This window comes from Colius striatus, chromosome 8 (assembly GCF_028858725.1).
Source record: "Colius striatus isolate bColStr4 chromosome 8, bColStr4.1.hap1, whole genome shotgun sequence".
NCBI classification, from domain to species: Eukaryota; Metazoa; Chordata; class Aves; order Coliiformes; family Coliidae; genus Colius; species Colius striatus.
Window position 1 is genome coordinate 2,013,705 of NC_084766.1, and position 26,763 is coordinate 2,040,467.

At 44.0% G+C, this 26,763-nt stretch overlaps 1 protein-coding gene across 4 annotated transcripts in view; it reads right to left on the reverse strand.

Annotated features, from left to right (window-relative positions):
- Window positions 1–26,763, reverse strand: part of NDST2 (N-deacetylase and N-sulfotransferase 2) — a 117,420-nt gene that overhangs the window by 66,835 nt on the left and 23,822 nt on the right. For 3 of the 4 annotated variants that reach the window (XR_009819149.1, XM_062000818.1, XM_062000819.1), the window contains exon 3: window positions 6,646–6,716. The exons of the other annotated variant lie outside the window; for it this stretch is intronic. The gene's annotated coding sequence lies outside the window, so the exon portion shown is untranslated. The remainder of the gene's footprint in view (window positions 1–6,645; window positions 6,717–26,763) is intronic. 4 annotated transcript variants of the gene reach the window in all.

Below are 26,763 nucleotides of genomic sequence, written 5' to 3' on the forward strand. Positions count from 1 at the left end.
AAGCCAGCTCCAGGTTTTCAGGAGGAAAGGAATTGCCAAGTGTCAGCATTAGAACTCCTAATAACATCAAAGACCAAGGTGAAACCAGCAACCAGTAGCTATTTGATACTCTAAACCTCTGATTTTGCTAGGACACTGGAAACCTCAGAAAGAGATGGCAGGGGATCCCAACCTGTTAGAAACTTGTTTAGTTTATCAACGCTACAATTCCACAAGCCCTTAATTCCTCCCAACTCTGAATCTTCAACCTTTTCTTCTCATCCCCACAAAACATCTCATATTAAAAGCAACTGGACACTGGCAAGCCAGAAGAATGATTTATTTTACAAGGGTGTTGTGGAGCTTAATTCATGTTTGTAAAGCCCTTTGTATTGTGCCTTTCATCTGCTGTGGGAACCAAGCAGTATTATCAATAAGGTCTTTTCTACAGTAGAAAGGCTTTGCTAAAATAGCTATACTAGCAAATCTGCCTAGTTGAGGTGGGGTTTACACAGGCAGAGAAGTTATTTTGCCAGAACAGCTAATACCAGTTCCCTGAAAAACACAAGCTGTACTGGCAGAAACGGTTTTGGTGGTATCTGACTGAATCTAGCATAGATTACTGCATGCCAACTCAGGGCAAGCTTTGCAGAACCTTAACAAAACACAGCCATGCTGGCAAGACCTTGAACTCTGGTAGCTCTGACCAACATATTTGGGAGGCTACAAAGGAAGGATGTGTATTTGCTGCTTTCATAACAGCAAGCCTCTGCTCTCCTTTATTCACGTGAGCAAGCCAGAAGCAATAGGGCCCTTTGGAAAGGGAACTAGTTAATACAAAATAATTGCTGGTGTTTTGGTTTTGTTTCCTTTAAGAAGCAAGAAGCCAAAATAATCAAGATAAATAAGATAAAGCTTTGGTTAGATATACTCTGGCAAATAGAAAAGAACAGAATATTAACAGCACTGGAGTGAATGCCTAGAAACTACCTGCACAACTGCAAAGAGCACAGACTATGGCACAAGGAATTAGTTCCTGCAGCACTCGTTTTAAACTGCACCATCATTGGCTGTTAAAGAGCCCAGTTTTCTCACTCCAGTTTAAACCAACATCAATACCCAATTGTTACTTGTCTCCTAACAAAGGTGGAGAAGTGCCACCATGCCAGGTTGCCAAACAACTGCTTGCCATTTTTGTTCTAGTGCTGTTTAGCTTTCCTCTGAGCGGCTCAGGGTGCTAGCCTGCAGCTACCAGCACTGCATTTACATTTTGCCTTTCAACCTGTAAATGTTTTCTGCATCTTGCTAGCAGTCTGCAGCAAATCCTATCACCTAAGGGCTTGCTTACACAGGGAAAGGAAACTCAGGTGTTTCACATCTCTGGAAGGCTTTCCTCCAGCACATACCTGTGTTTATTTTAGAAGGGTGTCTTTCCATATCCATCTGCAGTTGCAAACAATTTTCTAGCACCAAAGCTCTGCGTGCACTCAGTGCAAGCCTTTGGCACAGCCACGTCTCAAACCTGGGGCGGGTTACAAACTACCTGAACATTTTTGCACAAGCTGATTCAGGTCAGACATACCTGAATCTGGAATGGAACTCAAACACAAGAGATGGGAATTGCCACAGGTAAGGGAAATCAGCTGCTCAACAGTACAGAAAATCTGTTTTCCAAATGAAAGATGGTTTCATTACCAAAAGTTAAGCAGGTGTATTCGGTGCTTTCCACTGAGAAGTAAAGCTAAATCTACTTTAAAGCAAAAGCAAACACGAAGCTCAATCTTCTCTGCTATTGAGACAAATTAGAAAAAGACTAGCTACTGTAAATTAATCAGTAACCTATTGTTTACTGGCACAGCGCTGCAGAACACACAGCCCACATACCAGGACTACCCCATGCACAGTCCTGTTACACCTAGGGATTATGCATGTGACCTCTGAAATGATAAGCATAATAATAAGCAGCAATTTATAATGGCTACGTGTTCTCTCAGTCACCAATGAACCTGTTGGTACAGCATGAAGAACAGCACTGACCTGAAAACCAGACCTGACAGTTCTGAACTAGGCTTGAAAAGAACAAGGTTCAAATGAGAGCCAAAATACAAGAAACCTTTCTGCAGACTGTCTAAGCTATCAAAAAGCTACAAAGCACCAAAGTTACAGCACCAAAAGGCTGGGATTTCTTGCCTTCAGTTAGAAGCACTTTCCTGTCATGGGAGCATTGAAAACAGCTGGATCATGTTTCCTTTTCCCCCTAGCATACGTTTGGCATGCAAGCAGCTGTTCCTGATCAATGAGAGTTGGATATTAATCCTTCATGCAACATGAAAATTTATGTCACAGCTTTCATTCAAAAGCTATAAATACATTTTCACCACTAGCTCTGAGCCACAGGCCAGGTAGCACTCTGTTCACTGGACCTACAGCATAGCAACCACGTACCCCTCCATCCTCCAGAGCAGTTTCCATTGGTATCACCGGGTCTGCCTGAAGATCAAGGACAGAATATGGCCCTAAGACACTAACTGTATTTCTAGCTAGAAAAGTTAATTCTTGCCTTTGGGATACTCAGTAGGAAAAAACTAAGGTATCTACCTCCAAAGGCAGGGCTATCTTGCCCCTCTGCTTCTTCCCATTCCACTCATTTCTCTGTTTCAGCTCCTTCCCATCCCTCCTTAACCGTCACCTCTCCTTAGCATCTCATCATGCTAAATGATCCCTTCATTTCTTCCCAGGAAGACAGCTCACAGGGAATTTGCAGGGTTCAGTGCATAATCTTTTTGCATGCCCCGGGGTTCTGCCTACACAAGACAGAGCACATCCTGCCAGTGAAGTTTAGCTATCTAAATGCATTCAGAGCAAAAGTCTAGAAGCAAATATGTGGAGGCTGAGGCCAGGCTTCCCAGTGGAAGGTCACCCATTCTGAAACATCCCTCCATCACTGACAAAGATATCCCACATTCATCACTCTTAAGTTCAAGTATACTTCAAGGCAAACTTTGTTTCCGTAAGCAAAAATGGAGCTAAGGCATACACTCCGGCTCAGGCTTTTCTCCTCTTAGTTTTCTGGCACTCATAACTGTTCCAGAGCTTCTGCAGGGGCAGAAATTGCATTTGAAAGGTATAAACAACAGTTACTTGGCATGATCAGCAGTTCTGTTCAACACCAAAGCATGAAGCAGCAGCAAATGAAATGCACTTAGCAATGAGGAGCTCACTTCTGCTCAGAGACGGCTGAAGCACCCTGAACTGTTTTCAGCAAGCTCACACAAATAAGCTCAAGCTGTTGCTTTTGGCCTTTGATGGCCTTCATGATTTGTGTCCTGACTCACTAAGAAAGTGTAGGACAGGTTAAAGATTTAGCCAGAGAAGAGTATTTACATCTCAATGATGAACTTCCTAGCTCTAAGAGAAGAGAGGTTCACTGAGTTTCAGAGCATGCTATGGCTCATGTCCTCAAGCTTTATGGAGTTGATGGGAGTAAGGATAAACATGGAGGAACAAAAGACTTAACTTTTTTTTATATGTAGGTTTTGTAGCTCTCAAATCATCTGTATAGATGAAGTTCAGAATTAGATCTAACTGCACCTTGAGATGCTGATTGTAGAGGGACAACACATGCAGAAGGTGTCACAAAGGCCTGTAGTACAACCACAATCCACAATTTCTTGCATATTCAGGATCATTTCAGAAGTCAACCATAAATCCAGGAATACTTCTTTCAGTAAAAGAAGGCAAACAGAAAAAGCATAACTCTGGGAAATCAGCCATCCTGTCTAGGAGTCCATTTGTGTTCACTGTTTCTTTGCAGGTAAAACACAGGCTTCCAATGCAGCTGCATCTATTTCCCAACTCACACCTTCATCCCCTAACTATAACAGTTTCTGCTTAGGCACAAGGTATCTGTGACACACAGTCAACCTTAATGGAGGGAAATACATTACAGACAACGTTTAGAAAAGTAATTGCCTTTTGGCCTCTGAGAAAACAGCACTGAAAGTCCAATTTGTCCTAATTTTAACCTATGCCTGCATTTCAACAAACATACTTGGATGCAGTTTTACCACTTCTTTCACAAGGGAAAAAGAACAGTCACTTTTCATCTGAAAATACATCGAGACACTTTAAATGCAGGAGCTTCCTCCACCAAAATGTTAACACTTTTAACACTGCTCTTCCAAAAAACACGTTACTTACAAACCAGTTCTTGCCTTGAAGCAGCTGTATAGCAAACAGCTGAAGATCAAAACAGTTGAAGATCATCAAATGATGTGTGTTACATGTCTCCCCACTTTCCAGAGCACGTGTGGGAGCCAGTGTCTCTCACAGAGGCACAGAAGAATACCTCTAAACCGGCACACAAAGCCCTGACACCAGAAGCTGTCATGGGATCTTATAACAGGTGATCCTAAATTAATTGTAGAGCCTCAAGATTTGAAAAGGTGATGGAAAAAGAAGTCAGTGCCGGGCTGATTTTCATATAGTCATCTGAATGGCTCCATTGTGTCTTTCGTCATGCTGAAGTTTGCTTTGTTGTTGTTTTCATCTGTCCTTTTAAAACAGCCTCCTGCAGCTCTAAGCTAAAGATGTTCCTGGAGCTACTATGCGACAGCTGCAGCATCTTAGCCATCTGTTTAATTTATATTTGCTAATGCAGCTCCTGCTGTTTTCAACTGACAGCTTTTTTCTCTCTTATTACCCCCACACGGGAAATCATTGCACTTGCCAAAGTTTCTCTGTAGTCTCAGATGTCAAATCAAGTCTGTTGACAAAAGGTGATGAATGAGGGCCCTGTGCACCTCCCTTTTGTTAAAATCGTGAAGATCTGGGTTTAATGCTATTTCTTTAAAGAACAATCATAAACAAAAAGAAAGGAAGGAGTATAGAAACAAAGAGGGAGATGGCAAAAGGAAATCATGCTCATCTCTTCTCAACGTGGCAGTTCTGTGGGAAGGTTGAGGCTGGAGGATGTCCAAGGTACTCTCAGAAGCACAATATCCATCCCATATCCATACACTAAAGGCATGATTCAACCTCTTCAGTCATCTGTGCCCACCTACCAAGCTCAGGGTTTGGCAGACTACCGACTCTCCCTCACTTGCAAGCAACACGCCTCTGAACTTTCTCTGGAGTGCTCTGGATCTCAGCAGTACCCACAAATCAATGCCAAGTGACGGTGCCCCAAGGCCCACGTGTTGCAATGCCAGTAGGTACTGCATCCTCTAAAGCCTCCTGAAGGAATGTGAATGTGCAGGGCCTGCATTCTCTGTGCCAGTGAAGAGGCTCTGGATAGAAGCACTGAATGGCTCGTGAAACAGCCATCAGCCTTATACATCACGCACAGATGCTACTGCCCCTCTAACTCCCTGAGAGCACGAGAACAAGAAGATTAAAGAGTCTACCCCGATGAAAAGTGACATCGGGTTTAAGACAGAACTTCAAAATTTAACATAGTTACCCCTGTCCTGCTTAAAATCCTACCAGCTGAATCTCAGGGAGCTCTGCAATACCTGTCCCAGATGATGCAACACTCCTGTGTTACAAAGGATCACATTTCAGCAACTAGCTCCAGCCCAGAAACAGATAGACACTTTAAACACAAAGAGCTGGACATAAACCAAATCCACAGGTGTGATCACTCTTCCTTTCTAAATCCCCTCTTTCAAAGGAACTTTATTAACTGGGGAGGCACACAGAAACATGAAACAGGCACTTCCCAGAGGGCTGGGAGACGTGTTTTCTGGTGTGTTTTGTGGTGCCAGAGAGCCCAGCGCAGCAGCTGATAAGGAGCTAGCAGGGATGCATGTGTGAGGGAATACTTGAGAGACAAGAAGTCAAACTCTTATTACCACTGTTCCCAGAAGATGATGAGAAATTAAATCTATTGTTCTGATGCTCCAGACTTGTCTCCAGCTCATAACATCAAAGCAACCCATAGGACAGAACTCGTGGCAGCTCCCTATCTTGTGCACTATCATCCCACCGAGCTCTGGAGGATAAAGTCCATCAAAGCAAAATGAACATTTCTGCTTTTGAAAGTACAGCAAGCTAGTGCCAAAAACAGCTACTGAGGCACTCTGAAGAAGGTTACTGCTTCATCTTCATATCCCCACTCATTGAATAACTGCGGTACAAAAAGTCAATCTTTGAAGAGCACACTGGACAAAACAGGAAAGCTAAAAAGAATAACCTTAGACCCAATATACCAATAGCTACACCATAAACGAGGACATCACATCCTTTCCCACCCAGGAGGTTTTGTTCAAGATCCAGCAAACCAACTCCTATTTTTCATTCTGTATCTCAGTCTTTCCCTGCTGCACACACCCGTCAACGCTGATGTACTGCACTATAGTACTATTACACAGTGCTACAGGCTGCATACCCAGCACAGGCTCTAACACTTTTACAACTCACTTCAAGGGAGCATACAGACCTGCAAATGTGAAGGCTCAACTACTCAGCTTCATCTGATTACTTGTACTTTATGGCATTTCGTAAGTAACACAATCAAGACAGCATAAAGTATCAAATTACAACAACACGGGCACGGATTAATGTCCAAAGTCACCACAATGGCCAAAGCTTCTTTGGAGTTTCATCAACATGCTGAACCAACTGCTACCCAGGCCATAATTATTCTTTATATCAAGTCTTTCTTACCTCAAGTACACGTGCAGCCTCAGAGGGAGCTGTGTTGTACCAGAGGCGGACTGAATGAAAACACCACGGACCTGGAGAGAGAGAAGTTTGGTATCAATACGTGTACCTGACAGCGTAAGGCAGTAGTGTTCCTCCAACTGCAAACATTCTCCACCCAGGGCATCTCATTCACTTCAATATCTGTCTAGTTTTCAGCTTGGGAAATGAAAAGCAAAGTAATGCCGATTGGAGTGATTCCTTCGGCCAGCAACAGGAGTAACTGAACTGAGCAGCAATTACCCCAAGTTGCGAATAGAATGAAAAGAATAAAGAACTCTGAAGTTAGGCCTATTGGTCCTTTATCATTTTACACATAGGGTTGGGTTTTTTTTGTTTTCCTCCTATTTCTGGGTTAATAAGAGTTATCAACTGTTACTTCAACTAGCCTCTGGTGATGAACTGCAGAAGGAAAGAGGTGGCTCAGCCATGTGTTGTTGCTCAGTCTGTTTGTACCTGTCAAGCAGAAAGGCTAAACCAAGCACTAGGAAGACCACAGGATTCCTGCTGGAAGGAGGAATCTGGTGCACAGCAAGGTGCTCTCCTAGGTAAGCAAAGATGTCTTGTACAACACAGTACTACTGAAGACTTGGCTTAACAAACGTTGCAAAACCAGGTGCTGGAAACAAAAATCCAAGTGTAAGTTGGCAACACCTCTCACACTTAACAAGCTGGGTTCATTTCTTCTTTGTAGGCTACCACAGGCCAAGCACAGAACAATGCTTTCCCCGCCTCTCAGGTGCACGCACAAGTAAATATGAGAATAACAGAATCATTTAGGTTGGGAAGGACCTTTAAGAGTCCAACCATTAACCTGACACTGGCACTGTCCACCATAAAACCACATCCCTAAACACGACATCTACATGTCTTTTAAATACCTCCAGGGGTGGTTGACCCCATCTGTCACCAACTCAAAGTGTTTTTGCACAGTGCTTTGCAGCACTCCTGGTTCCAAGGAGACTCTTTTCTGGGGTGCAGAGGCAGAAACCCCACATGACCCATCTCTCAAAGCAGAAGGGAACACAGCACATGTAATCTGGTACTCTTCCACCAGTTATCCCTCCTGGAATTGCTGCTATCATTGGCTCCACAGCTCTAAGTCTTGCAGAGACACAGCTTCTGCAAGTTGTGGGCCCCAGCTGGCTCCTGAATGCTCCACCAGCTCCTCCCAAGCCAGCTTCCAATCGTCCAGGAGCACAAGCAGAGCCATTGCTGGCAGCTCTGAACAAACCTGACGAAGGCTCAGCAGGTGAGTTAGCTCAGGGCATGAGCTGAAAACCTATGTACTGCTTCCAGGTCTGAGCCTGGGATTTCTGTATGGAAAACTTGGTACCTGAATAATGTCCCCATGGAAAAGAAAAAATTAGCTGTAAAAAATAAAGATGAGAAAGGCCAATTTCTGTGCCTATACAGCAACTCAGAGGTTAAAAAATAACGCAGTTTTGCCCCTGTGTATTCCTCTTCCCTTCCCAGTATCCTCAGGCATCCCCCAAGAGCCACTTCTGTGGCAGAGTGTAAAGACACTCTGAAGGAAATCAGGCTTGACCTTCTAGGCTGTCCAATATATGCAAGTAATACACTTAGTTAAGCATGACTGTCCATATATACACAGCGTTTCAAAACCAGACCATTAGAGACCTTAATGCTCTCCACCCTGAACCTTAACTCTAAGCTCCAACAAATAGGTCACAGCCTTCCCCAAAAAGGCTGATACTAGTTTACTTTAAGCACAGAGGCAACAGCTTTCAATAAACTTCAAGTAATTAAAAAATCCTACCTCCCAGAAAACCCAGTGTTGTTATTCATCTGCACTTTAGGTGCCTAGATTTAAAATGCAAAGGCAAGTACAGCTGCTCACAGCTGATAAGGCCTCACGCTCCTGGCATCTCTTTATGATCCATGATCCACAGTAATGAACCCACGTACTTTAAACAACTGAAGGAAGCAACTGTTAGATAAAATAAGGAAATGGGAAGATGGGTCTAGAAGGCACCTCCTTTACTGTACAAATCCTTTCCCCATAAATCAAGAAAAAGCACGTTTGGGTGAAGGTAATAAAAGATCTGCACTGCCTCTGCTGCCAACCGCCGAAGCACAGCCTCTCAAAGCCAGCTCCCAACTTAGGACATGATGGCACCTCCTGATGGCATCCTGTCGGTCCTCAGCTGAGTGCTGTGGCCAGCACCTCTGCCAAGCCAGTTAATGGTGTCTTTTGGCTGGGGTCACTAACGAACACGCTGTTCCGTGTGCAGGCGGCTTCTGCTGCTCAGGAGCAGAGGCATCGCAGGGTGATGTGTGGGAGCACAGGTTTAGTGCTTGTGATTAACCTCAAGCAGTGCCTGATTTATGGGGTCGCAAAGCATAGATGGAAACACAAGTTTAAGATCTCAGGATAAAGAGAGAGATAATGAGTCCTACAGGGCTCGGCCCAAGAGAGAGCAAACATGAGAGAAGCCGACAGACAAGGATGGCACAGAGACGTGCTTCTGCCTGTGGCCGTGCCAGCTGGGCCCAGAGCTGATGTTATGCTAGTGCAGATGATACTCAGCCCAACTTAGTCCAAAAACCCGTGTGTAAGAGAACATCACAACTCACACACACAGATATTATGCTACAGCTTGTCCTCTACTCATCTGCAACATAATACCGGTCTGTGCTCAGCCGGTTATCCCAAAGCCTATCACAGAGCAGGGGTCACAGCCCATTTGTTCTGCAGTGTCTCTGCTGTGACAAATGTTAACTTTTCCTTGAAACAGAAGCAGTATTTCACATACCCATTCCCCTGCTTCTCTCCTGTGTTTTTCGCCCCACTGATGGAATAAAACTCCAGTATCACAGTTGGGGAAGAGCAATACAGAGCCAACAGAAGATAACCAGGCTGGATGGGGAGGGATGTATTAGCATAGAGTGCTACAGCTCTGGAACAAGACTAAAGCAGAGGATTTCACAGGGACAAATCTCAAACAGCCAGCAGCTGGCCTCGAGGCATGCACCACAAAAATCTATCCAATTGTAACGAGCACCCCTGATGCTGCACCCAAATTTGACTCCATTCCACGCCAGACTAGTTTGCTATTACTTGTCTTCGTGGCAGACTGACATCAAACACCTATTCAGAAATGCAAGGTTAAAGGGAATAGTATCTACATTAAAGAGATCAGCCCCACTTCTTGTCATGCCTCCCCTGCTGTATTTTGGTTTACAGTTTTTCACATTGTTCCAAGGTTGGGCTATGGCAAGACATCCAGTTGCATAATGTAAAACAGGCAAAATGAGTAAAAAGTCTCAGCTCAGAGAACCAGATGCTGCACATCTATAGATGGTGCATATATTACATTGAGGCACAACAAATCAGGCAGAAAATCAGCCTCAGACACTGACCATGGTCATTTCAAGCATGCCAGATGCAACAGAGTGACTTGGGCAGGGATTACAGGCAAAAGCAAAACACGGGGTACCCAAAACTGTCACATTTTTTCCAGTCAAACCCTCACAAGCATTCAGCAATTATTCAAATCTCCCTCTCCCTGATGAGCAGTAATACTGTACATCTGAGTCTTTTAACTAGCAGCCACATGGTTTATGGAGCAGCCACTCTGCCAGGTGAGGGGAAATGATTGCCTGTTGTGCTGACCTAGCACAGAAACACATTTTGTCTCAGCTGGAAATTGTTCTTACACAACCAGTGCTCTCAACACACTAGAAAATAGCTCAGATAGCTGATATCATAGATTTCAATATTCTGACTGTAGATACAGCCATCAAAATCCCCACTGCCTCTCATTCCTCACACACTTAATATGTTGATTTAATTACATGCCTGTAATTCAGTTTACATTTTACAGGAGGCAAAAGGTAGAGAGATTCCAGTTAATGACACTTGAGATAAAGGGGATGAGCAACTGGAGAGCACGATGCTCATTCTTTGCATATAGACCAGCCTATAATGAAGGGATTAAGAATTCACTCGACCAGAGCAGGTAGGAAGCCCTGACAAAAGCTAAACTGAAATTCATTTAATGAACTTTAAGGTTCTAAAGTTAACTTGCAAGGTATGAATCAGCCAAGAGCTGTCTTCATAAATCCTTTGACAGACAGCTTCAGTCCGCTGCTCTGCCCAAGGCTTCTTCCTCAGCTGCCGAGAACAAAGCTTTGCCCATCCTCACTGACAGGGGCACCGGGCAGCAGGGACAGGCATGAAGGTCAGGTCCATGCTGCACTGCCTGGGAAAGCTCTGAGCAGAAACCCAGGACAAGAGTGGAGGTCAGGTCCATGCTGCACTGCCTGGGAAAGCTCTGAGCAGAAACCCAGGACAGGAGTGGAGGTCAGGTCCATGCTGCACTGCCTGGGAAAGCTCTGAGCAGAAACCCAGGCACTGATCACTGAGCAAAAGCATCTGGCAAACAGAAGGAGGTTTAGAGCTGGATCTTACTCCACCTGCCTATATGTAAATAGCAGCCAGCAGACTTTAGGGCAAGATAAAAAAAAACCCCAAGCTCCTGCCAGTGTTGAGATGAGAAAGGAGGAGGGGAAAAGTGAATCAACTCTGAATCTAAAATGAGTGGAACGTTAACAAAAATTTCCAAGAATAATTTAAGCAAGCAGCAGATGGAACGGAGCAGAAAAGCTACCAGATGTGTTCTAATAATGACATTTATTTCTGTTGTTAGTAAGTCAGCCCATTTCTCATTAGGGAAAACATAAATATTAAAAAAACCCCAATCAAATAAAGTAAAGGTCAGTCTTGGTGTGGGGAACAGAAGAAGGCACTGCAGAGGCCAAAGTGAATCTCAATACATCCACCTCCAAAACTGGAAGATCTTTTTTTTTTTTCACAAGCTGAAACCTGTCAGAAACATCCAGAAAGAATTTTGACAATCCCTAGATTATTAGCATAACAATCCTCACAAACAGAGTGGGAGAGAAAGGCTGGGGATTCTCCCTCATGCATTTTATCCCAGGCAGGTAGGAGTAGATTGTTTTCATCCAGAAGGTAATATCTAAATAAAAAAAACACCCTAAAGATTAACAGAATAAATGGAAACACACATGCAGATGCTGCTCAGCTCACTCCAGATCACCCTGTTCCAACAGATGCTCACCCATTTCCCTCTCCCTTACAAAGGGTAACATGATGCCGAGTGCCTATTAGGAAGCTAATCCCAAACTGTAGTATCATTCTATGTCCCAATGGACCCCTCCATCTTTTTAACTCCCTGTATCACTTTCTCTCAGCTCCATCAGATATGGGTGATGTATTTATGGTAAAAAGAAGCTGCTTCAGCATGGCTTCAGTGTGTTTTTGACAATGAAAGGCTTCTGCAGTACCACAGCCAACCAGCTTCAAGCCAGGAAATCAAAGCCCTGCATATTATCTCATATGACTAAAAGCCACGGGTCACTGGGTCTGCTGTGAGTGCATCCCTCCAGGGGAATCTCTGGCTTTGGGGTCAAAAATACTACTGCCATCTTTACAGCAAACTGATTAGGAGTGGTATATTCATACACACTTTATATTCATGTATCTATTCTTATTTTGCATGTACTGACATACAAATGAGTCTTTTTCTGATGCAGGGATTAAAAATTTCCCTTTTAACACACCAGTAGCCAGAGAGGTAACATTTGAGAGCACTTTGGAAGTGGCTTGCACAACAGGAAAAGCTACTGCACAGTAGGAAAACTCCAGCAGGGAAACAAGGACCCAACAACAAAGAGGACATAAAGCATCAAATGGAAAGTGATCTCTTGAGGAGCTAAGACAGATGCAAAAGCTGTTGGTGGTAGAGTGCAAAGAGATACTTGTTTAGTGAGTTCAGGAACACACAGAAGGCGTGGAACTATTTTTCAGTGCAATGCTCTGAAAAGATGGACTGAAAGCCAAGAGTTACTGTCGCTCACAAACAACCTTAAACAGAGATGCCACCTGCTAAAGTATAGCACCAGTATTAATTCCTCTGCTGCTGGGGTCCTGACACTGCGAGGTTTTAGCAGAAAGCTCACAAACGTACTTTTCCCAACATGTTTATGTTTGTTGAACGTTTCTGGTTGGAAAAAAAGGGTCTGAATCGAAATTCTGAAGTGATAAACTTCACTAAGCATTCCCAGAATGGAAAGGCACACGCCTATCAAACAATGCCAGGTATGCACTGCTCCCCAACTCTATCAAGTGGCCATCAGTCAAAACAGCCCCTCCAGTAAAATGGACAAGCTTAAGCCTTTCAGCATAAGCTGAAAATTCCCTTCTAAATCCATAATGATCTTGCATGACAAGTAATAAATCACAGCCCAGAAGCATTCGCTGTGTAATTTTACACCGCCATTGTTTTGATTTTTCTGCTTTTTAGCTCCGTTTCATGCACTTCAGCATATCCCAAACAACATCAGACTTCAATGTCGGGCCTCTCCCGATGCACAGCTCCCCGTATTTGTTACTAAAAGACCCCATTTCCAGCAGGCTGTTGTGACACTGTGCTAATAACACCGTCTGCAGCCAACTGGTGCCTACGGGGGCTGCTGGAATCCCACTAACACACGCTCTCCTGAGAACTTGCAGCCAGGAAACCAGGCAAGTCAGGCTGCAGGAAAGAAATCCCACTTGTCCTGTGACGTGGCACTATGATGAAGGCTAAAAGTATACAAGAGAGGAGCAGGTTACGCCAGGGCATGCATTGTATTCCTTCATTCCTTACCTTTCCCTTTACACTGCCGAGGTTACACCACCCCTTGAAACACGGTCGTTAAGTGGGAGCAAATCTTGTTCGTGAATCTTTCTTTCCCTGGGTGCTTTGGGGAAGCAGGAGCGTGCACTCAAGTGAGCATTCATGCCTCAGCCAGCTTGAGGACAAGGCTCTGCACCCAAGTCCTTAAGACCTTCTCACGGCTGCTGATTTCATCCAGGGAACTGAAAGAGCATCTCAGCAGGACACTGCCAGCCTCCTTTTCAGCTCCCTCTCGCTGACTGCCAGTCTCTGGCAAGTGAAATGTCAAGAACCAGGCAGGGGCGGTGTTTGGAGAAGGAGGGATAAGAGATTCTCACCATCCATCAACCTCAAAACCTATTCAGCCGGCAATTTGAATGGAAGTGGCATTTCATTCTCCATGGTAACAAGAGATGGAAGGAGGTTGGAAAAAGACACAGAAGACAGACCCGGGAAAATCTCATGTTGGAAGAAGCAGAGAAAGTTGTAAACTTTGCAACTGCGCTTTGCTGTGCAAGTTGCATGTAGAAGAGGGAAAAGTCCTTTCCTTGCCCAAATGGTTCCCGAGACAAGCTGTCCCATGGCCGTGATGAGGTGCCCTTTCTGTGAGCAGTGCATTGATGTCATGGGAGGAAATCCCTCATTCTGCCTGCCCAGAGCAAAGACAAATGCTTTCTGAACACTGGGAATTAGGTAAAGCTGTGGATTATTGCCCCACAGAAAGCAGAACTGCCTGAAAGGGAAAAAGATACTGTCAGTCCCCATACAGTACTTCATGTCTACAGATGGAAGCAACTGATGCCGACTCGGTCTTTGTGCCAGCACTGACCACAAACTGGAGCAGAGAATTACCACCATCCTCTGTGCCTGCTTTGCATCCTATCTGGAAGTAAATGTTTGTTGCTTCTATCATGCTGAATCACACAGATGCACAGACAAACAGGGTCTATTTCCTCTTTTCTGAGGCATCCCAAACCAAGCATGGAAGCAGCTAGGGCAGCAATTCGGGCAGCACCTCTGCGGAGCTCAGGGCAGCTCTGGCTAAGTCAGTTCTTATTAACATTTCAGGCCTGGCCATCTTCTGGACTTTTTCTTTTCTTTCCCTGCTATTTTACATTCATAACTTTGGCTGTCACAGCCAGAATGTGCACAACAGGGAAATTACATTTGGATTCATGCACGTTGGTGTTCCAAGCTGGCCCCATGCAGCTACTGAAAGAGTCTCTGGCTAAAGCACTTATGCAAGATAACCAAACAAAGGACTGAAAAGCTCTGCAAATCCTGGCTGCTGCCACTGCCATCTTACTTCTTTCTCAATTCTTTACACAGATCCTTTCCTGAAGGACATATTTAAATCTCCCTCCCCCACCCAAACCCACCACCTCTCAATTCCCAGCTTGTTCTCACTTTTGTGTTGCGTGTGGGACACACTGCTGTGTGCTACCTTTGTGTTTTTTACAGCCTCATCTATACAGTGACCTGCAAAGTTCTCCCGGCAGTCCACAAGTATCAGCAAATGGGATTCAAAACCACAGGGTTGGGGTTTTTTTTTAACACTGTAAAATTCTTTCCATTGTTCCCATTTTGGACGTTCAGCTTTTGGTTTCCTACATAACTTCATTTACCGTTCCTGAGGCTGCAACCCGTAAGGCACGTTAATCCACGCTCCTGTCCACTCAACTTCAGCCTTTATCCACCCCAAAATGTTTTGAAGCCACGTGAACACGTTCTTACTTTGGAAAAAATACTCTCTTCCTCTGAAAAGATGTGTTTAATTTTCTCCTTTGACTTCCAAGACCCCGAATCTTGGAAAAATAGCCCCAAAAGGAAACCTCAGAGGGAAAACTCCTACAGTCCCTTCATTTCTGAGGCCACTTTCCATTGTTCTCCAAACCACCTTCCAGAGACAGTCTCTTCCTCACTAAAAGAGGGCATATTTACCTTCCCAAATGCACTTCAGCTGCGTGTTTTAGCAGTGCTTTACTTCTCTCCTGAAGAATTTAACAGGAAAAAGAGAAACGAGGCTGTTCTATTCTCTCTCTCTCAGCCAAAGCCAACTAAACTGGGAGTGATACACATCAGCTTCAAGCCTAAATAAATAAACAAATGCTGTTAAAGGCACCTGCAGCATCAGATGAACGCAGCTCTTCTCCACTTACTTTTGAAGATACTTCAGAATTCCAAGGAGATATTTCCATCCCTTTAAAAACATACTCCACCCACACCTATTGGGATATTTAACACAAAAAGCTTTTCACGTGTTCCTTTCATAGAACAATCGGAGAACTTTGTTGTTTTGCTTCATTAACAGGAGCACAAAGAGGAAAGAAGGTATTTTTGCCACTTGTCACAAAGCAGGATCATCTACTCTGTTCACCAGCTTCACCTTGATCCTCTTGAAGGTTTGAAAGCGTTGTTGTTTATCTGTGGCTCAAGGAAGGGATTTTCTTTCCCTCTGAAGTTGATTCTAACGTACTTCAAAGACTTGCCGGCTACTAATATCATCCACTTGTCTTCCTGTGATCCATAAACCATACCCATTGAAAGGGAGAGCTTTCCCAAATCTGTTCTTGCTGCAAGCTTTAGGCAAGGGGGAAGACACCGGCAATGTTACCAATACTCACAAACGTGGCATTCCAAGAGGACAGAGCCATCCCAAGTGTCCTACTGTGCAGAGTTTTCCTACAGCCACCAGAACGGGACCGTGGATGTGTCTCACCAACCACACACACATTTGGGAAAGGAAATCTACTACGACTTGGCTAAGGCTAGCATCTCAAAAGGCACCCTACTGAGAGGTACTGAAGTGAGGAGAGAAGCATGCCCACACAGAATCAAGGTCTTACTCAGCTTCCCTAAACAGAAGAATAAACAGTACAGCGCAGCCAACATTCAAAGGACTGCCCACCATGCCACAGAGAAAGCTGGAATACAGCAAAAGCTTCAGGCTGGCTGAGGATGAAGCTGACACTGTTTCTGATCGAGTCTGGTGGTCTCCATACAGCCCTTGCTTTACAAAAGCTGCCATTTCCACTGGCAGCAACTTCGCAGGGAAATGAACCACTAGTGCAACGGCACTGGCGCATCGTAGCACCCTGTATTTCACCTCCTCGGGGAATACAAACATGTTCTGCTGCCACAGCTGTGAACCTAGACCTAAACCCACTTTTTTTCAAGTAGGTGCCTGCCCTGAAAGTCCCGTCCTGACTGTTCAGAAGTGCTCTGATCCAGCAGTACACCGCTTTCCTGCAGCCATCCCCTGAGGCATCACCTTCAAACAGGGAAATGAGCAGCCCTGTTCTACGTTTGAAAAGGAAATAAAGGCACTAAAACTTAGTAAATACACCAAGTGTTGGGTAAAGCATCCATCCACTGATCAACACAGCTGAGACTTAGCCAAAATTTAGAGTTCCCAAGAGAAGATGTCTTGAAAGGTGTTTTAATACAAAGAGAGGTATGCTAGTCCCGGACTGACTTGCCTCACACATGGAAAACAGTGGAGACTGAATACTCTCCTGTTCCTGCTCACAACCTTGAGAGGAAAATCAGTCAATCAGATACTCCATACCCACAGGTACTCACAGAGAACTAACTATGCCATGAACCAACACAACAGCAAAACTCCCTAGCTAAGAGCCAGGACAGTGCAGGGACTGGCAAAGCAGTCTCACAAGGCACTGCTCAGTAAGATGCTGTTCTGGTCCTCGATGCCCTCTTACTTCACATAAACCACAACCCTTCAGCCCCACAGTAATGGCATTGGAGAAGGAAGATGGGCATTTGTCAAGCTGACAGGGCAAAAAACCCACCGAGGCCGGCAGCTACACGACTGAATACCACGGGCAAAAAAAGGCACCATCTCAGGCTCCTACGCCTCTGAAGCTACAACTCACATCATTTTTAAAGGAAACTCTTCTTTCTGGGATTAAACAACACATCAACTTGTCATCACCACCTGAAGAGTAAACACTCGTTTGGATCTCGGGTCAGAAATGACTCACCATCACAGAAATCGTTTATGCAGTTGTTATGTTCACAGCTTTGCAGATCTTGTCAATGTCAAAAGTTCATCCTCTGTGGGAAGGCAACACTTATTTTTTGGTTTGACATCCCCAATTTCATCCCAGCTAAACAAAAGACAATTTCTAATAAACACTGGTGAAAGAACCACAAATTCCCACTTGTGAGCATCATGGAATAAAGCTCCTGTTTTACCTGGCTGAAACGCAGCAGTGAAAAAGAAGCAGCAAAAAAGACAGACGCTCAACAATAAAGATTCCGAGGACAACAGAGTATAAATACTCCACATGAATCAAAGCATACATTAAAATGGTCTCTGGGAATAATAATAATACAAAAGGATAAACCCCCCACGACTGGAAAGCACACAAAAAATTTCCAACAAGCCCCAAAAAACTCTGAGGGCAGCATTCTGCAAAGCCACAGCATCTTGAATTGAATTGACAACCGCAGATGAAATATCTCTTATCTGCTCTTAACATAAGTCATTTGAAGGTAGGAATGAGTATGGACTGAGTGCACAGACTGAGCTGACACGCTGTGCCACTGAATCACCAGTCATGTCCCACTGCAGGTACATCACTCCAGGAGGGGTGGGATGGACTTTGTGCACACAGTTTTATCAAAACATATTTCCCTCATAAGCAAAATTAACTCCAAAGCAACCAAAACTAGCTCTGTGGCTTCCACACTTCAAGTGTGCCCAAAAATGATTCAAAAAGAAGATTTTAATAGGAACATCTTCCAAAGAATCAGCATTATTCATTCAGACCATCCCTGTAGGGGTAAAGATCTCCTCAGTCCCAATTTGAACGTGTTTTAGGTTAAATACTTTTTCTCTCCCTTTTTTTTGAGTGTTTTAAGAACTTTCCATAAATCAGGAACTCGTACCCAACATTGTCCATTTGATAATCTCTCCACTGCTTTAGGAACTAAAAGGATAAATGCACAAATCCTTCACATCCCAAGAGTTTTGTGTTTCATAAGACAGTAAATGACTGCAAAAGCCTCAACAGTTTGTTTGGCTAGTGCTGTCTAAACCAGCACACACAAAACCAGCTCAATCCCTTATCCAAGAACTTGCAACAGCACTAAACACTAATGACACACGGAGAGGCGAGAGCTATCAACCAGCGAAGGAAGAGCTTTCCCAACAGCCTTAGAGGCACCTATGGTTTGAACTCTGAAATGTTGTATCTGCAGTAAAGCTCCTCAGTATTTCACAGGCAAAGGTTTTCATGCAAATAAATACATGTTCCCATAAACTGAACAAGTTTACAAGGGAACAATTAGCCGTTTTCACTGAGTATAAATCAGACAGCTGCCTGTAATTGGAACGAGGAGCAAAAGACATACAAGAAATGCTGCCTTCTCTGCAGATGCTTTTCCAAGATTTAAGGGAAAGTTCTGCTTCAAGAAATGAATGTAACACTCTCAAAATCGAGATGGTTTATGGCTTTAATGGGTAAATTTGCATCTGAATAGTTGGTTTCTCTTTTTTTACCATTCCCAATTTCCTCTTGGATTTTACCTACTTCGTGTAAGATTAAAACAGCTACAAAGATCCTGCCAGCCAAATGAAGCACATCGTGATCCCTCCATCTTTTAACAACCTGCAGGGGGGTCAATGCAAATGAATCAGCACTAACTGATCCCACTAACACTACCCCTTCATGCTAAGGGGGTTCAGAAAAGGCTGAACATTCTAAGGAGTTAGTTTTGCAGATGAAGAAACACAAGTTTCCTAAGACTGAAGCCTGTCTAAGTGTCTGTTGCTATCTACATTGCATAATGCCACTGAAGCACAGGTATGTCCAGCATGTGCTTGGGTCACAGGACACTGCTTCAGACACAGCACTAAGCTATGCCTCAGAGGTCCATCAGTGTAAATAATGCAAAACCAATGGGTTTGGGCTTTGCTTTTGAGAAGAGGGAGGGTAGTGGAGACAAAACATCTTATTTTCCCACTACATCAGCATCTCTACAGCTTAATGATCTATAAATGAACCTATCTCAAGAAGAAAATTATTTCATTTGATTCGTTCTGCAAAGAAGAGGACAGTATTTACAACAGATGGCACAATTTACTGCAACCATTCTGCTACAACTGCTCCCACGATTTCTAAACCACTTTCCACTTTTACACACAATGATTCCAGCTGGTACGAAACAGAGAAACTTCCCCTTCAGTGGGGTGAAGGGAAACCCACAATCAAAACACTTTTCAACTTGCCATCTGACCAAAATGTTGCACATAAATATAAAGAACCACATATTTTTATGCAACCCCACTCCCAAGATACCAAACTAATGGAAGCCCCAGCTGCTGTAGCAATGCAGATGTAACCTAAGAGGCCGTAGGCACAGACAAATAAGTAACTTCTGCAACCTTCAAGGCAGCACAAGTTCCCAGCCGCCGGCTTCTCCTCCCTAGTGTAATAAGATGTAACACAAATGCAGTTTACAGTATGATTCCATATTTTGGCTGGAAGGCATAAGAGATCCGAATTTAACAATGTGTTAAATTGGAGTGTAGTATCTGTGTCTTACTACCAGCCTGCTTGATTTCCCCAGGGCCAGAGACGTGCCTGCCACCTGGAGAAGGGCAGCGCAGGCTGAGTTGCTCTTCCCAGGCAGGACTACCTGGGCATGAGGTCCCAAGGCTGGCCACACGTCCCAGGCACTGGCAGAGCCGTGGGGAGGGAAAGCATGCTTCTCAAAGAAGGTATTTAGCATCACTTACAAGCACCTCTCACATGATCTCCCCACACTTGTCTGTGCTGATGTAAGAAAGGGGAGCATATATGGTAATTCAGGGAACTCCTTCAAGTGAGTGCACCACAGACAGGAGCATCAAGAGCTGCTACAAAAGGATGTGTGAAGGAGGCTTGTCTCTCCTATAAAATGCCTTAAAAACCAACTCTCTCTGCTGCAGCATGGACTCTAATCAAACACCTGCATTCTCTCAAGGCATCTTACTGCTACAATGGGTAACATGATGCATAATGAAAGGGGTAAAGCCCTGCTTCCCAGAAAACAGAATCAGACAGCTGACTTCACCTGAGGAAAACGAGGAGACTGAAGCTCTCACTAACATCTGATTCCTAATGCTAAAAACTTTCTGCACCTTGGTTATGAATTTGGGAGGGAGGAATCGTGAAACAAAAGTATGTTACAGTTGTCTCACAGCCATGTTATCTTCCACCTCTTCTGTGAAGGTAATTAGTACATTGCAGTTTTCTGCCTTTTAAATTCCACCATCAATCAGAGCTGCAAGGAAGGAGACATGTTGCAAAAACATCTCATGCTCTGTAGGCTGGTCTTGTGTTCACTGCTTCCCCACACCAGCAAACACCAAAGTACCAGACGAACCCTTCTGTCCTCCTGCCTCTTCTCTCTGACCTCCAAGTGAGTACCCCTAATTGTGTGACTGCTTGGAAACATCTACTGTATATGCCCACCCCCTCAAACCAATCCTCTGTAGTTCATCTTGAAAACACAAATGCTGTCACCTTCCTTGTGCAGGTTTCTGCCATTGCTGTCACCATGGAAACAATCAGAACATCAAATATGTCAGTGAGCGTGATTTACAAATCACGAAAGCGCCAAAGGTAAAGGCTCTACATAAAATACCCAATCAAGGCAAAATTAGCTTGTTAGCATGGGAACATTGGCTTCTAAGGATTTTCAAGTTCATATGAATTCCTAGGGCAGTGCTGCAGCGAGCTGCGGCCAAGGAGAGAGCTGCCAGTGCAGCATCATGCGTGAAGTCACACAGCCAAAGGCTGCAACTGTCTGCCAGGACAAAGTGCTGCAGTCATCCCTTTTCCATCCATTGCAAACACACAAACGAGATAGCAAAGAAAAGTCAGCATCTCCCCCAAACACTGCACCAGCACAACAAGGATTTTGAGACACACAGGCACCTCTTTCTTAGGTCTAAATTAAGGAAGGCCCTCGCAGCTCCCTTCGCTCTCATCAGAAGCAAAGACAAGTATTCTTAGCTTCCCAATCAACCCAAGATTTAAAGCAATTCTTAGAGCTTGCTTGGGCAGTTATTCTGTTGTGCTGTGGCTTCAGCAATGCAGAAGCAGAGTGCTTATTATTGCTGTGAGATGGGGTTCATCCCAGCCCTCTGTGTGCAGAAGCAGCAGTTTTCCCCTGCTCCCAAAGCTCACTACATACTTCACTTTGACATGTTGACTCAATTACAGCACATGGGAGCCTCCAGGGAACAAACACAACTTTTTCAGACAACTCCCTGTCCACCACACACACATTCTCTCTGTGCTTTCCTAGAAGCTCATTTCAGGGAAAGTTGTGCCTTTCATCATCCCATCACTCTCTTTCCCATCCCTCACTACATTACTGTAAAGTGCCCACCCCCTTCGTGCTGCTGCTTTTCCTCACTTGCACTGGCTTAGAATGTAAACCACTATCCAACCTCAGATCCAGCTATACTGAAGTTACAGTACAGACGGCAAGAGCACGATGGACCTCTTCTTATGCCAAGATGGAACACTTCACCTTCAGCAAATAAACAGCAAGAAAATGGCTCAAACACATTTGAAAGCCACAAAGCATTAGGGAAGGAGAGGAAGAGACACGCAGCTGTGAAGCACTTTTAAAGCATCATGGAGCCAAAAGAACAAACGCACACTTTTCTTAATAACGACACAGCAAACGGCACACTCCGGGTGCTCTTTCAGGTAGGGGAGACTTTCTGTCAACTAGTCAGTGCTGGACAGGTGACCCTGAAGACTACTTGAGGCCTTTAGGACTTGGCTGAAGGATTTCTGCACATCCACTGCCTTTAATGCTAGGCATACACAGAAAAATTCCCTTACATCCAGATTCTCCCAAGCGGCTCAGTAAAAGAAACAGTCTACAGTACTCTTGACTTAAAAGCATCTTCCAGAAACAGCGAATCTGGATGCAGTGCTCTGGTTGTTAATGATTGATGTGAACTCACCAATACCAGGAAACTGTATGATAGCACAGGAGACAATTCAGAGCTTCCCCTTTACACCTGAGAATAGACAAGTTCTGGGGACAAATTTGGGTGTAACAGCAAGTACCTCCTGTTGGCAGCTTAGGTTTGCTTCTGCTCGGCTCTCCTGAATAACTCTTTGTTCTTCCATAAAGATATGTAAAAATAGGGGTTTTGAATTACTTGTGCTAAAGTATTCACTAGTTACAAGCTAAATATATACTATTTATAGCATATATATGATAGCTGTAGGCTAGTCAGTCCTGACTATACCTGCAGCAGACTGAACCTGCTCCAGATACTCAGATTGGAACAGAGCACCAACGAGACAAATGAGCTTCAGGAGATGTATTTATCTTGGAAAATGACAGTGATTCTTAGTCACATAACAGTGACCCTCAAAGAAAAATAAACAAAATCCAAAGCATGCCACTGATTCTGTGCTGTTTGGGAGCCAGCACTTAATGCTGCCTGCATCTGAGCACAGCTATGTCAGAGCCCAGGGGGATCACACCTCTCCAGGGGGATCACATCTCTCCAGAGGGATCACACCTCTCCAGGGGGATCACACCTCTCCAGGGGGATCACACCTCTCCAGGGGGACCACATCCCACCACAACAGCCAAGCCAACATGTAAACCTAGGTCCTCATTCTACGTGGTATACCCCAGCTATTTCAAACACCCCTTCACATGAACATAAGGGAGCAAAGACAAGCTGTTTGGTAAAAATGAACAGGTAGCAAAAAAGTGTAATTTATTGCTCAGTGAATATGTTCATTCTATGAATGCACTGCATTGAGTTACTCTGCTGAGAGAACAGGACCTCTAAATCCAGATGCCATTCATGTAGGGAACAAATGACCACCACATGACACACATTTATCCCATTTTAATGTAGCTGTGGAAACTGGAGATGTTCAGCAATAAGCACAGTGTACTGAAATGAACACGTAACACCTGAGAGCATAACTATCCTCAGGAAGGACTGAGGAAGGATGGCACTTCTTAGCAGTTTTTCAGACCCAACACACATTTGAAGCTTAACTTTGTGGAATCTCTCCTGCTCTTCCTAGTTCATGAGAAATTTCATCACTGCCAGAGAATTCAAGAGAAACTGATCTGCAAATTCCATTAACTCAAACTCTGAGACAGCAACCCGGCTACTGTGAGTCACTGACAGCTGGGAACAATCCTGCCAGCCTGGGAGAGACACCAAATTCAATGCGATATTCACCCCCGCATACGCTAGTCCACAAACGCCAGCACATCTGAAAGGAATCACAGCGATGCTACTGCTCACTGGAGGGGGAGATGTCAGTCTGCTGGAAAAAACCCCTCAGCAGGAATGGCCTGCTTCAGGCAGTTGTTGATAACACAGCCCCACGTGCCCAGAGTTCCTCAGCAGAAGAGCACTTTGTGCTCAGTTCCAGTGTTCCTAACACAGAGGAGTCCAAAACTTTGCCTTGCACCCAAATTTCTGTTTGGACTGAAGATCTGAAAAGGGTTTTCCTGCAGTGGTTACAATCACCTGCAACCCATCAGTTCTCTGGGTACAGAAAATGAAGAGTAGCACGCAGGGTGTTCACGTAGGGATTCCAAAGCCCTCTCTACAAATTCCTTGTGAATCCAAGGAGATGTTCAAGCTTTTCTCCATCACCCATCAGAGCACAAACATTGCTTAGTGCAACAGTATTCCAAATGAAGAAATATTTTTCTCTCTCTGGTCTCTTCAGGCGACGTGTCTGATGAACAAATGTGACCTGTGCATTATGGACTGTTGCTGTTAGCTGCACGAAGCTCCTGCATGTCTGCAGCTCCGACAATTACACACGGTAACTCATTTAAAAGGGTGAGAGAAACGACGAAAGGAATGGAGCAACTTGATTTGGATCTCTAAAACTCATCTGCTATAAAAGTGTCACGTTTGGAAATATAGTTAAGGGAGTTTGTTTGTTAGAGGGATGTTTTGTTTCTTGGGGAGGAGGAGTGGTTTCTTTTTAAGGAACCCAATGCTTTCTAGAGGACAACCACAAAAACACAAGTCTCCTCAGTAACTGCCCTAACACTTTTCAACATATAAGCATTGTTTGCTTTTAGGGCCTCGTCTACAACAGAAAGTTTCAGAGAAAAAAGCCCCAAATGCTATCTCCAACTCAGTTGTATCACTGAGTCTCACATGATTTAGCTGCTAACGGTAAAACGACCAAAGATGCTCAGCCTCAAGAGTACCGTGGTAATTGCTAAACTAAATCTCATTGGAAATTGTTATTCTCTACAATCCCCCCAGGTACAGAGAATTATTCTTTATGATTATTTAATAAAATTACAACCTCATAACTGTAAGTCCTTGCAGGCCAGATCCGTACATCTACCTGCCACATCTTGCTATTAAGCTTGCTCCTTGCTCGTTCTGCATGTTGTATTCCTCATGATTGCTCCTTACTGCTTCCTGGCAGAAGAAACATGCCAAACTCAACTGGAAGCTCTAATTCAATTCATACTGTTGTGCCAAATGTCAGTCAGGGACACACTTCTGACATGCTGTAGACTTACTTTAGTGTCCTTCTGGTGAAGAGATTACAAGTGTCCTTAGTGAGAAAGGTTTTTCAGCAAGAGAATCCCAGGACAAGATCTCGCTCCACCAGGCGTGTTTATCTACACACAAAACCGGGACAAGACTCGCTTTGCCTTTCACAGCTTCCCAGATAAACTCTGAATTTCAGTGGACACCTTTGAAATGACTAAAGTAAAAAAGAAAATAACCCCCAAACCTAACAAACAAAACCCAAAACAAACCCCATGAAATATTCCTGTGAGGCTGCAAACACAATTGTGGCACAATAATACGGATTTCTGTCACCGGGAGACAAATCTCCTGAGGCAAGACAAGAGGCTCCAGATCAGAACAACAAGGTGTGCTGTGAAAACGCCCTGATTCTTAAAACAAGTGGATTCAAAGAGCCAATCCGAATTACAATTACAGAATGGGATCTCTTCAAACCTTTTCTGTCTTAACAAATGCCCATATCTCTCTTAAGAAGTGTTTAAAACTTCTCACATGGCAAGGCAATGCTTAATTACTTTCAGGCAACTAATAAATATCTCATTAAATGTATCTATAATAACAACATTATTCTTAACATGACAGCTAGCTCTATTAAAAAGTTACTACAGGAAAAATTAAGCAGACTTTAAAAGTCACTAACAAAACTTCAATCTCTGTATCACGTGTTTATCAAGTATAGAAGTCCGGCTTCTTGCTTTTAATCTTGAGCATTCTATTTTTCTTCACAAAAACAAGGTATTTATGTACCTTCTTGTATATAAAAAGCCTTTTTAGGCTACAATTTGTAAGCTTCAAGAATGTTTCAGCCACGACTCTCTTTGGTTCCTGAAATACTCAACTAATGACTAAGTGACTTTACAGGCAGAGGTAGATAACACCAGTATTTTTAAATACAGCACACATGTAAGGAAGATTGTCTGCAGAAGACCAACACACACGTAACACCTGACAACACAAGAGTTTTATGGATGCTCCTGAAGAAAGATCTTCAAACCTTACGGGTGACATTCCCCTTTCTGATGGTTAACGCAGTCTCATGAAAAACAGCCCAATAGAGACTTTACAGTCTCACATATTCACTTTCATCTACCCCTCCTTACAGTAATAACAGTCTCCTATAAACAATATTTTGTGCTCAGATAAAACACGGGCATTATTTCTCAACCATAGAGCACTTCACTCTCTGTTGGCTTATTCTATTCACTGCCAATTGGAAGCACTTGTTAAAGGACACCCCAACACCTCCACGTGTCCCACACGCCACCCTCCAACACTGCACCTCTGCTTGCCTGGCACACTCAGCCTTTCGCTGACCGCAGGGGAAGGTTTTGAGAGACTCCTGCTAAATACTCCCAGCAGAGCAAGCTATTAAGCTTATCCCCCATCTCATAAGTAGCCTCTCAATCTGATAAAAGCCTGTTTTGTTTTTCTTTCGTTACCACTTGGGTACTTCGTCTTCTTTCAGAAGACAGCTGATGTTGCAGACATGAGATTTGATTCACACAACGAGGCACGAAACAGTGAAGCACGCTCCTCTCAGACCTCCCCTTCCCATGCTGGTCATACATAGGAACTGTGTTTTTATTGCTGTTTGTTTTTAGGGTCTCAGAGATTTCTCCAGCTCTAGATTCATATCACTTGGTTCTGCTGAAGAGATGAAACACGCTTACCTTTCAGCTCCTCGGGGCTGCACTGCTGCAGAATGCCACACAATTTACACTAAACCAGAATTTAACAGTGCTTTGATGGCTAACACTCAGCATTTTATGAGCTGGTAGATTAGATTCTCTCCATTGCAAA